Raw genomic sequence first — 17,293 nt, forward strand, 5'->3', positions numbered from 1 at the left:
GACGCCCTTTATCTCAAAGTTAATCTCCTTAAAACAACAATCTCCTCATGCCTCCCCTGCTTTGTCTTAACAGCCTCTTTCTATCCTCCACGTGGACATTTGTCTCTGTGGTACCAGACCTCTCAATCTTTCTGCCCGTCTGGCCTGCCAGCCTTCCTTCATTTCTCGACGCTAATATGTCCAACCATCACTCTTCCCAGTCGCAACAACTCTGCTTTTGTTTCCTCTTGTGGACAACCTTGATGGATGCTTGTCTTGGTATTCAGCGTCACATCATTTTCAAGGTCAAACTAGATAACGGTCATATCCATGTAACAGAGCCTTACACTTTTAAGAGAGGGCATCCATTTCTTTAATGGCAGTTATTTGCGAGCGCAATAACAGTTAGATAACAACCAAAAAAAGAGGAATACATTACGTCAATCTAAAAAAAGAATGGTTCTCCCAGGGCTTGTGTGGGTTTTCTCCAGGTACTCTGGTTTCCTCCCACACTCCCAAAACATGCTTGGTCGGCAGGTTGAAGACTTTAAATTTCCCCTACGTATGAGTGTGACTGGTGGTCCATAACCTTGTGGCCAGCGATTGGCTGACAATTGATTCAATGTATGAATTGATGAATAAGAAAAAAATGAAATAACCACTTCACTTTACGTAAGTGATTGGCTTCTTCTGACACAAAATCTAGATGGGGACAAAACAGAAACTCGTGAAAAAATGACCCAAAAAATAGTTAGGGGAGAGGAGAAGAAGGCAGAGTTGCACAGCGAGACGGCAAAGTTGCGTTTCTTACTGATTCAAAGACGTTTGGGGCAGAAGGAGATTAAAGAGTGAGGCCACCTTAGGCAACACGATGAGGTGGTTAAAAAAAATGGAATAGTGGAACATATAGTTGAGTTACACAAATTGCTGCAGTAGTTGGCTTCTAGGCAGTTACCTGAAGTATGTTCCTTATGTGTTTATTGGCCTAGCAAGAGAAGAGACACTGTGTGATAAAGTTTATGCCAGACAGTATAATGCTTCACCTTTATTTTTTTTCCACTAGTTGCCTGCCCATCATGAACAATGTGAGCCACAACCATTTGGATCTTTTTTTTAATTATTTTTTTTACAAGGCTCAATCTATCATATTTATATCAATCTAATTTATAAAAAAAAATGTGGGAGAATGTAGAGTACTTGTCAAATATTATAAGTGGTATAAAAATGGATGAAAGAGAAGATTTTTTTTGTCAACAACTTCATTTCACCTCAAAACGGTGGTCAGTAGATTATGCGGTGTTTAAGAGGAGATGAAGCGGGGCAAGCAGAAGAAGACACCAACAATGGCCATTTAATTGTGAAGTCAGCAACCCATGGACGCCTTCGGCCTCAACTCATTACGATGGCGGCTTTCTGCCAACACCATCTGCAGCAAAGCTCGCACTCAGCTGCGTCTCACTCAAGCATATTATCCCCAGCATAATTGCTGCATTACTGAATGTCAATATAACAATAATCGGTTTCAAAGGGCCAAAGACAACAAGGACAAATCTTGGAATAACATTCACTCTCCACCAATTTGCTACACTCAATACGGACTCGGATGCCACTTGTATCTTGGACTGCCCAAGTTAATGGATCATTACTGAAAAGCAGCGTGCAAAACTCTGCATTATTGTATTCACTGCTGAGGAATCGAGAGGGTTGTATCATCTTTTATCTGAGATGATTAGCTGCACTTATCTCACAGGATGACAGCGCATGTGTGCAAGAGATAAGACTCAAATCTATAACCTTTCTTGGGACTCTTATTTATATATATTTAAAAAAAAAAAGCATCCAACCAAATCCACAGTTTTCGAAATGTAATAAATACATTGGGTTTAGGTTATAGAAAGACATGCAGGGGCTAATTCCTTTATAATTACGATCCAAATGCAAATGTATATACTTGAAACATAACCAAAAACCAGAGCTTTTTCTCTTGATACAAACAAGTCTTGTCGGAAAGTATTGTCCATTCCCAATTTCAAGGCTCATTGGTTGTTGTTTGTTATGCTGTTCACTGGTGGGGCACTGTGCAATTAGCAGGTCTCAATGATTAACATCACCAATGGAAAGTAAAGAATCTGATCTTGAGTTAATAGAACCCTTAAGTCTTCCGAGAGGGCAAAAAAGATCACATTTATTTATAATTATTTTAAGTCCTATTGGCAAATTGCCCAATACAAAAACCCTAATGCAAATGTGCGGTAGGGATGATGAATGAATGCTTGGTTTGAACCAACTCACTATCTTTTTGACAGTGAGAGTTATCAATACTGGACGGAATTGAGTATAAATGTGAACAAATGATTGAGTGTCTGAATGTGATTGGATAAAAGGACTGGGGCCTATGACCAAGCAAGCTGATATTTTTGGAGGAAAATAACTTCCTGTAACCGCACAAAGCTTGCGTGACATTAGAAAGTATTAATTTCCTAAAATTATCAGTTCTATACAAGTCCAAAATATTTGAAAAAAATACATTACTGCCACCCACAGGTCTGGAATTTACCAAAAGAGAGAGAAACATTCACTAAGAGCAGTCAAGTTAAGACTCACTGAATCTTGGAGCACTTTAAATCTCAATTTTGTCATCAGCCATACAGTCTGTCTAACAGTGTTTCTTAAATAGCGCCATTCAAGTCATGCTTTAGTGACTGAGACAGACTAATGGCAAGGAGAGTCAGCCAACCAAAACATTGCGGGCCAGTCAGCCGAAGGGGACGCAACTGTCAGGTATTTTAAAGCATGCTGTGGAGATCTGAACAAACAGACACAGATCTTCTTCTGGGCTCGACAATTTACAGTTGATGCCTCTTTTATGGTTGCAGGAGAAAAGAGAAGGAGACTGTGCAACCTTGAAGTGAAGAGAAGGTTGAGGCACGGATAAATCTGAGACCACAGTGCGTTGGTGGGACAGGAAATAACTAACAAAAGCCGCATGGAGAAGCGAATGAGGAATGACTTAAAAGAACAGCTCTGACCTTGACACTCATGTACTCTTTAAAACTAATAAAAAGTCTACCGCATCTTAAACCAGCAAAAGGTTGGTTTAATGAGGCAGTAGAACCATGTGGAGTATCAAAGCTATCCGGGAGAAAAATCGTTTAAAAGGGGAGAAAAAAAACATTCAGGAAAACCAGGATTAAAAGGTGTCTAGAAAATGGACAGCACATTAATTATCTCCTGTAGTTGCAGTATAAATGGAATGCATACATAACTTATTTTAGTCCTTCCAGAAAACAAATACATACTGCAATCTTTTCACACTACTCTGAAAAAACGCTACAAATCATCTACGGGAATTAATATGATTTCAATTTGTATTAAATCTAAACACAAATAGTCTGGCGAGCCACCAGATTGTTATCAAATTCAGTGGTCCTCCTGCATAATTAACTTGTATCATGATTATTTTACCGTGCTCACATTGCTGCTGGCAGAAGCCGGATAGCTTCCGGGCAAATCTCCAATGAGAGTGACAGCCATGACGTCTTATATTTGTTGATCTAACATCTCATTTGAGCCAGTAAGCGAGAAGGTTTACCAGAATCTTATCAGAATTGGATAGAGAAATTGAATATAGATGGAAATTTCTTCACGTGACTACCATCACAAGACTAGATTGTTATCAGTCCGATGCAAAAACTATCAGGCATGCTGCAGCTTGCTACAGTTAATGAGTCATGTGGGGCTTGGTGGAGAGTGACGTTATACAAATTGGTGTTTGTTGGTATTACATGTAAGCTCAAACAGCTCAGCAGGCCATTGGTATCCATTCATGTGTATTGGAGTCATCTAGAATCAGAGTTTTTAGGGCAAGTGTGCAAAACACTTTTCTCACTCTAATATGTTTGTATAAAGATGATTTTATTGTTTTGACAGAGATGGTAATCATCATTATTTGAATTTAATCAGGTATGATTTAATACAAATTAGATGTATTATGTAATAATAATATGATTTAATTAAGATTGTTCAAAAGAAAATACTAAACCAAAGTAATTACAGTAATCTGCATAAATATGTTCGTATTATTATTGCAAATAAGATAGAGGGGAAAAAAGAAAACAAGTATTAATTTGTGTTTTTTGTCATTGCACTGTTCCAAAAATAAACATTTATTTGACCTCATCTATCTCGGCCATCTATTGTTTTGATATCACTCAAAATCAACTGGCTTGAGCAATCAGCTTTTGCGATCTCATTTTCTTATTAAGTCCTCCTCAAAAAGACTAAGTGTAGCCTATTTTCTCCTCTCTGAAGGAAATCAGGCAAGGATAAGATTCCCAGATAATCATGAAGGAAGAAGAGAAGATGAGGAGCTGAAATGAGGAGGTATGGGAAGAAAAGACTACTGATAAGAGAAAAAAAATATTCCAGAGAAACATCAAAGACACAAAAAGGGTTTCAATGAATTCATCAAGACAACTTGGAAAGTCATTTTAACCTTTCATGCTTTACACTAAAATGAGAAAAATCTCATTTCAGTCCATACACAAAAAAAAGTTCTATCAGTTGATGAAAAAAAAAATCTCATCTAAAGCTTGGACAACGTTAACATTTATAGCCTGAAAACCCTTTCACACTCTCCCTAATGTTCACTTTCAGCCTCCATAGCAGATTTAGCAGTTGAAAGTAAAAGCATTCCTTCCTGTGCTATTCCATCCACTTTTTTCCATCCTGAAATTCCCCAAATAGATATTTCCGAAGACAGAACACCCTTGTACGCAATAGGTGTAGATATTGTTTTAACTGTGCTCATACTTAGTACAACTTGGACACTTCATACTAAGTAAGATCATTGAAAAATTTGAACAACCAATACATTGGGGAGTATACTCTTCTCTAATCAAAAACACAGATCAATTAAAATCTACCATGACAAAACATGGATAAATGAGTGTAGTACTCATGACAGTTTTTGTGAATAAATACTTTCTTAACTATGCATTTACCAATTAGAGGATGGAGTGTATACAATAAAGGACATTGTTAAGACTGACATTTGAATTACTGTGAATCAGTCAGCCACAATTTAGTGTAAGTAGTATACAATTTACACGAACAGATTTTATTTAAGCTGATTTGCATCTGTCAATCATTTTGCCCCATGTTTTAAACATTGATTGGTTACATAACATAGCTGGTACCTCATCATAATTTTTGTAAGATGGTCTGTTATGAATAGTGATGTTTATTGAATTCCATGCTTAATGCGCATTGGTGCCTAATATCCAAAACAAATCTACGTAAATACAAGCTTGGAAAAGATTAGATTCCTGCAGTGAAGCTGCACAAACAAGGATTTAAAAAAGATTATTTCCATGAAATCTAATAACAGACTTGAGATTAATCTATTTCTAGCAAATATATCTAGCATTAATTACAATTTATTTCAATATGTGTCGACAACAGGAGATGCAGAAGTTGTACAAAAGCGGTTTAAAAGTTCACTTGTTTGCAGATAATAAATGAGTTTATCACCAAGATGTCTCTGCAGCTGTGGCAGCTTATTTCTTTCAAATAAAGACATTTTGTCTCCACTTCAGCATCTCACAAACTTGTCTTAAAACAACCTAAACGATTGGCGTGACTGACAAATAAAATGAAGCGGCCATATAAAACACTAACAAGACAAGCCATAAACAGTGTTTGTGTGTAATTATGTGTTCAAAGCTATTTTTGGCTGTCCATTAAGTTTGCCAAACTCTAAATTAAAAGACGGCATTCATTCCATTTAAAACAAGTGGGCCTGCTTAATAGGCGATGATGTCATCATGAAAATGGAGCTCATGAAAAGAAGTGTTACTTTTGACAAATGCTATGCTAAGTGCATGGCCTTCAAAATTGCTTTTGGGCAGGAAGTTAAAAGCCTTTTTACGCTGGTGCAAGCAACACAGTGTGCTGCTGACAACCCCATGAATTGTATGTGTGGTGAGGGTACTCGTGCAAAAGAGTGTTGCTTGGTGGCGCAGCAAGAGTAAATATACGCGGAGGGGAGCGGCCAATAATAGAAGCATGTTCTGTTTGAGAAAAATTATGCTCTAGCATCAAATAGGAAATATTATATTATATTGTACTAATCTGGAGGGCAAATTTATGGGTAACGACATAAGGACAATAGAAGGTTTAATAAAAAAACATTTATTTAGTTTTTTTCCTGGAGCTTTGGGAAATTTCAATAGGGCCTATCAAATAATTCCCTGTTCAGCCTAAAGAATATCATGAAGTGGTTTGGTAGAGATTTGTGGGACAGAAACAAAATTAAAATCCATGTTTTTTTTGCGTAAAAATTAGTGGAGCCAGGGTTACGGTTGGTCTCTTTTCCTTATGATGAGTAAAGGCAGAGGCTTTCTAGTCTTGATCCACTTCAGAGGTGGGCTATGTGTCGATGAAAAGCCTCATTTAAAGCCTTCCTAAAATGCTGGTAGGTCAGCACTTTCAAATTTGTTGACGCTTGAATGTGGAATGTTGGCTTGTTTGTGATTTACTGTTATGCTTTTTTATTAATGTAAAAAAAAGGCCTTCACATCCAGAGGATGTTTGGCCAACAGGAATTTCCATCAAAGTTCAATTACCTCACTTGACCAGAGGGCGTAATATTTTGGCACAACTAACCTGACTCTGATTAGAAGTGACGAGAAGACGTGCATAATTCAAAGTGCAAGTGGAATAAAATGGCGACGGTTTAAAGCCATTATTGTGCTCACGTAATTAAGAGGCTGCAATAATGCCATATTAATGGGCCTCGGCTTCCACGTTCAAATGGGTGGAGAAGTATGTCCAAGTGTGCGCATGAAATGAAGGATTAAATCAAGATGTCGAATATACGTCCCAAGCCATATTTACTGCTTTAATAAGAGTTGGCTAAGCAAAGAGAAGGCCTGCAGGGGACTAGGAGTCTATGTCAGCACATATGCAAACACACACACATACCTATACATGCGCATGTATGTATATACTGACACCATCTCGTCCTTGTCAACTTGACCTTTTTTCCATAACAGACTCTTAAAAAAAAGAGCTAATCTACTGCTCAATTTTACACAGCTGCCATATATATGCTTTTTAGGAGTGTGTGCACAAATGTCCGTGTGTGAGTTTGTGTGGAACTGCTAACAAGCTGTAGGGGTCATCTTGGAAAGACAAGTGCAAAGCATTGAGGGTGCATCTAATTGTGAATAACATAGATAAGAGATTGGAAGATAAAACCAGGAGAAATGTGCATGTGTATGTGCGCCCAATCCAATTAAACGCATTTTCAGACATGATCTTCTCTGACCGTACAAAGACATTATCCCGACCAACATAGTTTCTGTTCCTATAGGTTTCCATAAATCGGTACATGGCAAAAATACACCTCACAGAGCATCAACAAATGTTGGGAAAGCACGGCGGGTCATCTGATGGTTTTCGGAGGGAGGGAAAGGAGCAGCAAAGGGGAGAGAGGTTGTGATATCTGACTGCTGGCTTGACGGGGAGGAGGTTTAAGGGGGGTGAGGGATGAAGAGAGATAAAAGTCCAGCGATAAACGCGCTGAGCACTGAGCTCCCCATAGAATCTCAATCAGGCCGTAACACAAAGTCAGGGGATTTGTTGAAGCAGTTAAATGTGATATACATCGACTGGCAACTGCAGTTGGTATGTCTGCACAAGTTAATGAGATCCAATACAAGAGCTATGTCAAAAGTCCACTTACAATGGCACAACAACCGTGAGATGCATCTTGAATACAAAGCACTCAATTTAAGTCCCTGTAATAGAAAATAGATGCCCATTTTGAATCAGAATTAGGGCTTGGAACCCTTGGATACCTCACCATGCAATACGATTCACAATACAAAGCTTACTTTAATGATTATCTCAAGATAAATTGAAACGAAATTATAGGTAAAGTGTCAGAATATCATTTTAAAATATTCTATATCACCAGTAGAGGCCCATTTGAACTTAACCACAGGGTCGTTTCCTGTTGACCTTCGGGCATACAGATCTCGGTATGTAGTAGATAATGTAGCTCCACTGTAGTACATTATATAACTTCATGGTGCATGCATTAGATCATAAATCATGCATTTTGTGCTCTAATAAAAGTGAATCATGAATAAAATGTTAGACTCTGCTAATAAAATTAGAACCATTGGCAATTCAATTGCAATTGTTCGCACAATTGCTTCTGAAAGGTTTACTGGAGTAAGGAATAATGGGAGAAAGGGCATTGCTTATTCAGAACATGCCGAAATCTCAAATATCAATATTGAGACTTAATTTAACATCCAGCTACAATGTATGGCATTGAACTTTTCTTCAATAGCAGCCAAGCAGCAAAAATCATTGTTCACTGTGTCAGCAGGCTTCCATCCTCATACACACATACAGAGCTACTCAAACCATCTCATTTACTAGTCTGAGTGCTTTCGTCATCCATGTGGAGATAAATGTCAGGCAGCGACCCTGCGTCCCCGCCAGAGCACGCTGACAGGAAGGAGGTCTGACCTCTAGCTGGCCACCCCGCAGGGCGTCGCAGTGACAGACGGCATGAACGAGCGAGATGAGCGAGTGAGGAAAATACACAAAAAAGATGGAGGAGTCATTTCCCCTTGACATTAAGCGGAGTCGGGCAGGAATTGTCCTGCTTCCAAAGAGAGACGTCACAAGCAGTGATAAGCTGCTGTGAACAGGGGGGCACGTGAATTTGTAAGTGTGGTCAAGGTTAGGGGTCAGCTAGTGATACAGTCGATCACTGGCCTCCTGCTAAGATTCCCTCATTTAGGCATGCTTGTGGGCATGTACTGAGCAATAGAAAACCAGAGAGCTGCATTAAGAGGATGGGAAATACAAATTACACCAGTATATTCAGGCCGTAACTTGATTTATTATGACTACTTCTGCGTCTTTGTCATTTGCTGTATATTGGATTTTGTAAATTCACCTTTTATTGCTTAGAGACACAGCGAATCATGAGGAAACTGGGGAGGGGGATATGGATTATATCGACCTCAATTGTCTCAGACAATAAGCAAAAATTACAAGACCTATGCTTGCCTTGTTTTGCACTTGTTCGTTTGTTGTAATAAAGCTATTATGTAAATGATCATTTGTTAATGGTCTAGATTTTGTAGGACATTTGGCGCACGACAAAAGCGTTAACCCAGGTGAATTTCACAACACAACTTTGTTTAAAATGTTCTACAAGGAACACTTTCATTTTGGAAGTAATCGACTTTCCCAAAAAGCTAACACAAGGGAAACATGCATTAAAGATGATATCCATTCACTGCCGCAGAGTTGTGGACAGGATTCCTCGTGTCCGCAAAAATGCAGTACTACAAAATGTGCAGTTATACAGTTGCATTGTGGTTTAATTGCAGGTGTAAAAATCCAGGTGTATTAAAAAGGTTCCATGGCATCAATGAAACATGCAATTAACAGCTTACTTATTCATAATTCAGAATAGAAAAAAACTAAACCGTTTTAGAGACTGCAGCACGCACAAAATATGATCAGACTTTGAGGCAGAGACTATGGTGATATTTTCCCAACAATTCCAATACAATAGTTGTGTGATAATTTAGATACTGGAAGAAAACCAAGTAGGATACTTTGTAAGTTTTATGTAACTAAGTAGAACTTCTGTTTAGAGTTGACTGAATTAACCCAATACTAAACAGCCTAAGTACCACGTTCCAATTATTCAATGCAAAAGTAATATCACACAACTTTGCCTCTAACATAACCTGCAACAATTTGGTACCTAAAACACGATGCAAAATCAAATAAACATATGCAAAATACACTTGCTATCAAACCTTTCACAAGCTACTTGATCGACAGTGAATTGCACTTAAATTCATCCAAAATGCACGGTACAAAGGCCATTCATTTAAAAGAGAAAAAAAGAGTAATTAAAAATTAACAAAACAGTATGTACCTGAACTGAATACTGACACTGTCCAGTATCCTTTTGCATCCAAATGTGCATTAAACAGGGATGTTCTAGAGAATGATATGTGTGGCGCAAATCTCAATCCTTCAGGCATTTTGACAGAAACATGTCACAGACATTGTATGAAGTCACCAGGGTTTCCCATTGTTTAAACTTGGGACTAAAAAAAAGGAGGAAACAATATTGACATTTTCAGTTAGTATGTACTGAACGCCCATATGGAAATTGGCTCCTTCTTCCTCCTCACAGAAGGATGACAGAGGGGATTTGGAAGCTGGCTGATGTAATGCAGCTTCAAACACTCCCCACCATCCGCCCACAAAAACACCACCCGCTTTCACAGGAAAATGATTTTTTTTTAAAAATCCACACACCGACTTTCGAACACTCATTCAAACTGACAGATTATTGAGAAGTAAACTCAGGAGAGAATGGGGAAGCAGCGCAAGTGAGGAAACAACAAGGATTGAAGAGGAGATGTGAAGAGCGTATCTCATGCTGAAACTCAATGTGACACCTATTTTAGAGTCTTTGCCCTCCAAACAAGAGGTAATTATGGAAGTTTTAGCTCTGCCAGGGCCAGAATGGCATCAAGGGTTGTGTGTTTGCACAGCTCTCAACAGCAGAATAGGGTCTTGTGTTCACTGTGCCGTCTGGGAAGAGGGGAACTAAATATAACACACACAAAGACACATTTCGACACAGGTTAGCACGGTGCTGCCGTGGCCATTACACCATCCAATAATATGGCTTTTTTAACAGACAACAACTTGCCCAAACACAGCAATTTCCATTCATTCCAATTTTCAATGAGGGATCCCGATATGACAATTACTGTGGAATGGCAGATCCCATTTAGTCACTATACCTATTTTCAGGAATAAAATAGATCAACATTCTCAAGACATCCATCCAACATCTTCTTAAGTGCATGTTTGAAAGCTGTAATGCAAAAGGGGTTGTCACACTACGCAAGACAGCACGGGAACCTTTGCATTGATGTCCATACATTATGCAAATAGAAACTTCCACGCAGGATTCAAAGATTCAATAATCTATTATAGACAAAGCTTCAAAGCCAAGGCCCTTGGCAGAGGAACATTCCTCAACACTAAGAGCGTTTTGGCACGCTCGCTAATTTATATGCACAAACACTGTCGGCGTGTATCCAGGTATTTTCTCAGCTCCTTATGTTCTTCCCTTTGCACAGAATGGAAACTCAATATGAGGCTCACACTACAAGAGGACACCACCTCCACATTTGGTGCTGGCGCAGATCAAAAAGACATGAGAAAGGGCAGAATGAGATCAAATGTGACTTTGACAAATCCACAGCCTCCCGCGGCATACTGAACACACTTCACACAATAGTGTGGACACACGCTCAGACCTGCACATTCAACGTAGAGTGGTTAATGGTTAACCTTGAAAGAGATGCTAAAGAATGGAAAAAAGGACCTTTTATCCATGTTGTTTTGCACACCCATGAACATACTGGTTCGGAGTAGAAATTGTTTTTTAAATTGTTTTTTTTTTTCTAATTTGATTTTGAAATCCATGATTAAAAATGGGAAAAGACCCATATTCCCAATTGCAATATTTATTTTTTTTAATAGAATAAAATCAGTTGGAAAAAAATCTGTAAGGAAAACTAATGGCCTAAAATATCCTTAATCTAACACAACATTGGTTCAATGACCCTTTTCTTCTGATCCTCTCATTTCTCTGATATTTAATCTCATGATTGGATGAGTCTAGTTTGCACATTTGAGCCTTTTATTTTTAACCTTCACATCCTCTCCAAGGACTAACAAGCAATTTGCGTCTCCTTGCATCCAAATGTCCACATTGAAAGCCTGCTGTCAGAGGAGGATTACAACGCCTATGATCTTGTTAATGGCTATTAATAATAGATGACTTGAGAAATGAGAAAGGAGGGAGCGAAGGGTGATGGTGTAGTATGGGGATAGGAGGTCAGAAGATAAAGTTAGAGGGGATGGTGGTTTCATATCAGTGGAGGTCAGAGTAGAGATTTCCCCTACTCATCTCTCCTCCTGGGATCTCATTACAGCCCAAAGGCTGGCTACGAGAACCGAAGCCCATCTACGTATGCGCTAAAGAGAGGTACAAAGTGGACGCGTGCGGGAAAGGCAAAGTAGGAGGGGCATAGAAAAGACGACAACTTGTGCTGGTAAAGAAGGCGTTGAGCACGTTGCCCCGACAGCAGATTGTCATGATGACTGCAGATGGCCGAGAGACGGCCACGGCAGATTTACTGGACGTGTGTTTTGTGTACACGAATGTGCTACAAGTGCACGCCTACGTGAGCACGCATGATGCCACACTTGTCGACTAAAACGGTCCCAATGTTTGTTGAGCCAGGGAACACCAATTATCTGAGAAAAATCTAACACTTAATGTCACAAGAGGAATGATGTAGAGCAGAAGTTCTGGAACTTTTACAACAGGTAAACAACTTCAAATACTGCAATATTATGCACAATCTGAACATTAACCTTCTCTGTAAAAGACACTGCAACTTTACTTGGGTTTTATGCTTTATGCATTAATTAAATGTTCCTACAGATTAAATGCCAATGTGTCACTGACTTAAGAGACAAGTTTATAGTCAAGCTACATGGCATCCTTCGGATTATAGGTTGACAAGCACTAAACTGTCATGGCCAGTAAAAAGGTGTCACTGATAAACGATGAATAACAAATAAGAAAAATGATGCAATAAAAAATACACAATAAAAGGGAGATGAAGACCTGTCATGTCCTATTTTTAACATCTCCATTCACGAGTGTTTAGTATCATGAATCAAGGATTATACTATTGGTTTTAGAATTATTTAATTACAACTGAAGTGAGCCTTTTTTTTTATAGATATTTTAGTCTAAAAAAATGAGCAACTGCTCTCTTTGCCAACTTTTTCTGTTGTCGATTTGTTCCCATGAGAACAGCAAAACAATATCTCAAGTGAAGGCTAGCTCTTTTCTGACCATTTAACTGTTTTTCTCCAAAATGTTGATCTTTATGGCGTTTAAGATTTCGCTTTCACATTAAAGGAATTAATGAACCAGGTTCAGGTGAGTAAGTAAATGATCCGATGACAATGTGCCGCTAACCAGTGTACAAGAAAGACCACAGCCCCAAAAATCATGTCAGTTAATCACACCTGCCTGCATGTCGGAATTGAAAATAGGTCCTAATAAACTCCAAAGTTTCCGACCATTAATTCCATTCCCTGGAGATCCTAAATGCACCTAAATGCCCCACTTGACCACAGTCCAGAGGTTTAATAGCAGCACAGTTCTCGTTTTAAAAAAACAGCACATAAACAACAGAAAGGAATACGCTAGAAAGGAAAACATCGTCAATTCCAAGTTCCAGACCCTATGTAGCAAAATACCTAAATGCAACATAATCTTAATCTGAATGGTCTCTGCGATTGACTAGTCACCATTCTATGCTGTACTCCGACACTCACCAAATATTAGCAGTGATAGGCTCTAGTTCCCCTGCTAATGGGGACACGCTCTACAGAAAATGGCTGGATATATGAAAAGTCCCCATAAATGATTGCAGACAACTTTGTATTTTCTACATTCACGCACATTAGTCAACATTTGGCGAAGGTAGAATGAGGACAAAGATGAAGGAGTGACACACATACCTAAGAATACTCACAAATGTAATTTAGCTGACGCTTTAATGCAGAGTGATCATCGTTATGAAGGCAACTCAGTGCTCCCTTCCTGCTCTCGCTAACCCCCACTTCCTCCCATATTCAGTTCATCAGCCATCCATCGTTCCTGCCACTCGTCCTGGAGTCATCAGCACGCTCTCATCTTCCCCCCCGCCACACTGTCCGGCCGTGATGAATCCCCAAGAAATCTTCCCAATGGCCTTTTACAAAATCAATGGATGTTTCTTGAGCAGTGCGTTATAGTTTTTTTTACGTCTGTGTGGAAGCCTGCTGTCAGGATTAGATTAGTAAAATATGAGCTTTTATTGTAAAGCAATGAAGGTGAGGGCGTGGTAAGCAAATGAATGACGAATGGAACATTAGACATATGCAAGCTAATGGACTTCCATTTTTGTGGAATCGGTAGTTCTAATGATACGTGTCCATATGGAGGAAACCCACTACGCACTATTGCTATTAACTTCTGTCTGAATTTATTTTACAGTGGAACATTGCACATATGCGGTTGGAGAGTTTTGTAATTAGTCACATTCGGAACGAGACCAGTTATTGAAAGATAAAAGCCAAAGCATTACAACCGCGAGAATCACCTCCCTATATTATTCTAATTTAGTGCCTGCATTATATTATGTTCAACCAACTAAAAGCCTAATACACAGACTAAATATTCCTGTCTTTAGCTTAAGTGTTTTTCAAATAAAATGTAAAATAAAAATAAAAAGTTACACAGTTGAGCACTCGGATGGCATCCTGTTCATAATTTGCACGAGCAATTACATTTTCTGTCATAACCGATACAAACGCAAGGAGTTACCGCCGCCCAGGAAGCCGTCTGGGCTTCGTTTTGACAGTAAATAAGCTAATAGGCAAATGGCACGGCTATTAAATGAGTTAAACCCGATCGATGTCGGCTTGGGAGCAGAGGTATATACATTTATTTCAAATGAGTCACCCCGACTGACACCAATAAAGCAAGTCATCTGTTAGCATCTGTCTGCAGAAGCGAGGGACAGCTGTGTAGATGTGTGCGTGCACAGGCAACAGGGAGAGCGAGGGACGACTTTTGCGCGAGCAGGTGGGAAACCAGGGTATTAAGGGGGGTGGTGGGGTATAGATGAAGCCGTCACTTCCCTTTGTGAGAGTGTGGGGCTGAGAGAGATGAGAGAATGATCTCCCACACAAAACCGCAGGAATGCTTACACTAACACTTTCCCTGCTACTGGAATAAAAAAATTAAATTAAAATCTTGTCACGGAGCTGGAAACAGATCAATGTCCACAACACACACACACAAGCCCATGAACACACATTGCCAGAGCCCCGATGGTGTTACAGGCCTTCGTTCACTGGTAGACTTGCAATCTTATAGTGAGGCAAGAGTGTAACTTTCTATAATTGTTTAACAGCAAGATGGGTGAGAAAAAGAGTGTGACAGTTCAGATTATTTTTTTGTACTTGCTTAAAGTGCCTCAAATGTTTACAGAACAAGTATGTTAGGTTCCCTAAAGATTCAGTGTATAAACTAACACTATTACATTGGGTTCAACAAAGACATAATACCCCCAAAAAAATCCAAACAGATAGAACCTCAAGTAATCATGGACAATTTTTTTCTGCATCATCACTGCGTGCCACCCTTCAAAATTGGCCGTTAAATGCAAAACAAGATGTCTCCTAATCACCAACATTAATGCTCGATCCAATTACCACTCCATTGCAGATCTTTATCCATTCACATTAAACACTGATGTACTTTCCTTCTATCCAGCCTTTGCAATCTAGAATTTATCATTTTGACACAACCAAGCAGCTTGTCATAAAATGTCCAAATGTCATTGTGTTGATTTGCTAGAAGCTGACAAATTGTGCCTATTGAAGTCTACTCCAAAACACACTACTGCGGGAACACAGTTTAGAGCAACACTGCCTTTGACACAATGTACATCCAACCCCAGGAGGTTAGGCAAAGGGAGACTAAAAAAAACCTGTGTTTAAGCTGTCAGATCTATTGATTTACTCTCGGAAGGCCAAGGAGGTTGAGACTGAGGCACGTAGGGCTCGGCACCTATGCGCAAGTTAGGTTCTAGTCTACAGTCCATATCTGCTGAGGCTCAGCATACAAATACCTATGAGAAGACTCCTAGGGAGATGCTTGTTCTTATCAAATACACATTGAGACAAAGAGTGTAATTCTCGGTGTTGTGTCGTGACTTGGTGTCTGTAGATGGAAAATAGTGTGGAAGAAAGAAACTGAATGCAGTTTCACAAAGTGTATGTGTGGCCATAGAACAGTGTTTTTATGTGTTCACTTTTGTGAACAAGCATGGTTAAACCTAGCATCTGTGTTCAGATAATATATTATAAATAAGCAGGGGTATAATACAAGATATCTTACCAAAAATACACACAAACATGCCTGGGTGAACAATTCAAGCCACTGACTAGGCTGAATAAAGCAATGTGGAAAAGGCACAAAGCCTATAACAGCACTTCAAAACAAAGACTTCTGCCAAAGGTAATCAAATGAATAGAGTCTAAACCTGACTGGAAGAAAGTAATACATACATTTGTTTCTAGCAGGTTAGGCTCATGTAACGATCTGCTGACAGAGCTCTCTTAACAAGCTATAAGAATGCTGCATTACATCCAGAAGGCTGCTACTCGAGTATTGACCCGAACCAAGAAATAAGACCATAATTCGTCAAATGCTTCGGTCTTCGTACTGGTGTTCTTTTTCACTGACGGTATAAACTTGAGCTCTGCTTATAAACAAAACACTTAATAGTCTAGGAAAATCAAGAAAAACATGTCCTGACTAAATCCAATTTTCAGTGATGGATGTCACAAAATAGTTGGCGAAAATGAATAATATTATGCAAGTTATCAAGAGACTTAGGAGAAAAATATAGAGTAGTAAAATCTTTGGCTATCACTAATGTACAACTTCCTTCTGTATTCTAGTGAACCACTGTCCCAGTTTGAGTATTAAAATAGCACTGATATACAATCTCTCTAGATTCTACTGCAGCTTTCTAGTCCGGTCTTGCCTGAAATAAAACTTAGAATAAATGTATTAGATGGTCCAGAATGCATAATTTAGGGTCATCTAGTTGTATGCAGACCATCATTTATTCTTTTGTGAAAGAGCAACTTTGTAATTAAGAAGCCATTTGCAGCTGCGGTAATAACAACAAACTCCTCCAAGCAGAACAAACAAGCTCAAAACAAACAACAAAAAACAGGCTCACCAGGAGACCCATCCATCTGTTTGTTAAAGAAATCTTGCTTTTTTCCTATCTGCCTATGCATAGAAAGAAGCCCACATAGACAGTGGTGAGGATGCAGACATGACATCATATTCTTTTGTCTCTAGTTTGTAATAAATGCACGGCTGGAGCTGTGCACATACTGTGAAGGTGGCAGATTGTGTGTGTCCTAGTCGATCATTCCAACATAAAAGCGTATTGTATTTGCAGTTATCTCAGCCTTTGTTTTGCCTGTTTATCTGCAACATCTCTATTTTGTTTGGATGCCATGCCTGCACCGGTGAGCACTGTTTAATTTCAATCCCTCCTCCCTTGGGAAATCCGAGAGATGAGGAGGGATG

At 39.1% G+C, this 17,293-nt stretch overlaps 1 protein-coding gene across 1 annotated transcript in view; it reads right to left on the reverse strand.

Moving 5' to 3' along the window:
- The window catches only part of schip1 (schwannomin interacting protein 1), a 147,365-nt gene that overhangs the window by 122,550 nt on the left and 7,522 nt on the right, over nucleotides 1–17,293 (reverse strand). The window lies entirely within an intron of this gene.

Source organism: Stigmatopora nigra, chromosome 8 (assembly GCF_051989575.1).
Source record: "Stigmatopora nigra isolate UIUO_SnigA chromosome 8, RoL_Snig_1.1, whole genome shotgun sequence".
In the NCBI taxonomy this organism is placed as follows: domain Eukaryota; kingdom Metazoa; phylum Chordata; class Actinopteri; order Syngnathiformes; family Syngnathidae; genus Stigmatopora; species Stigmatopora nigra.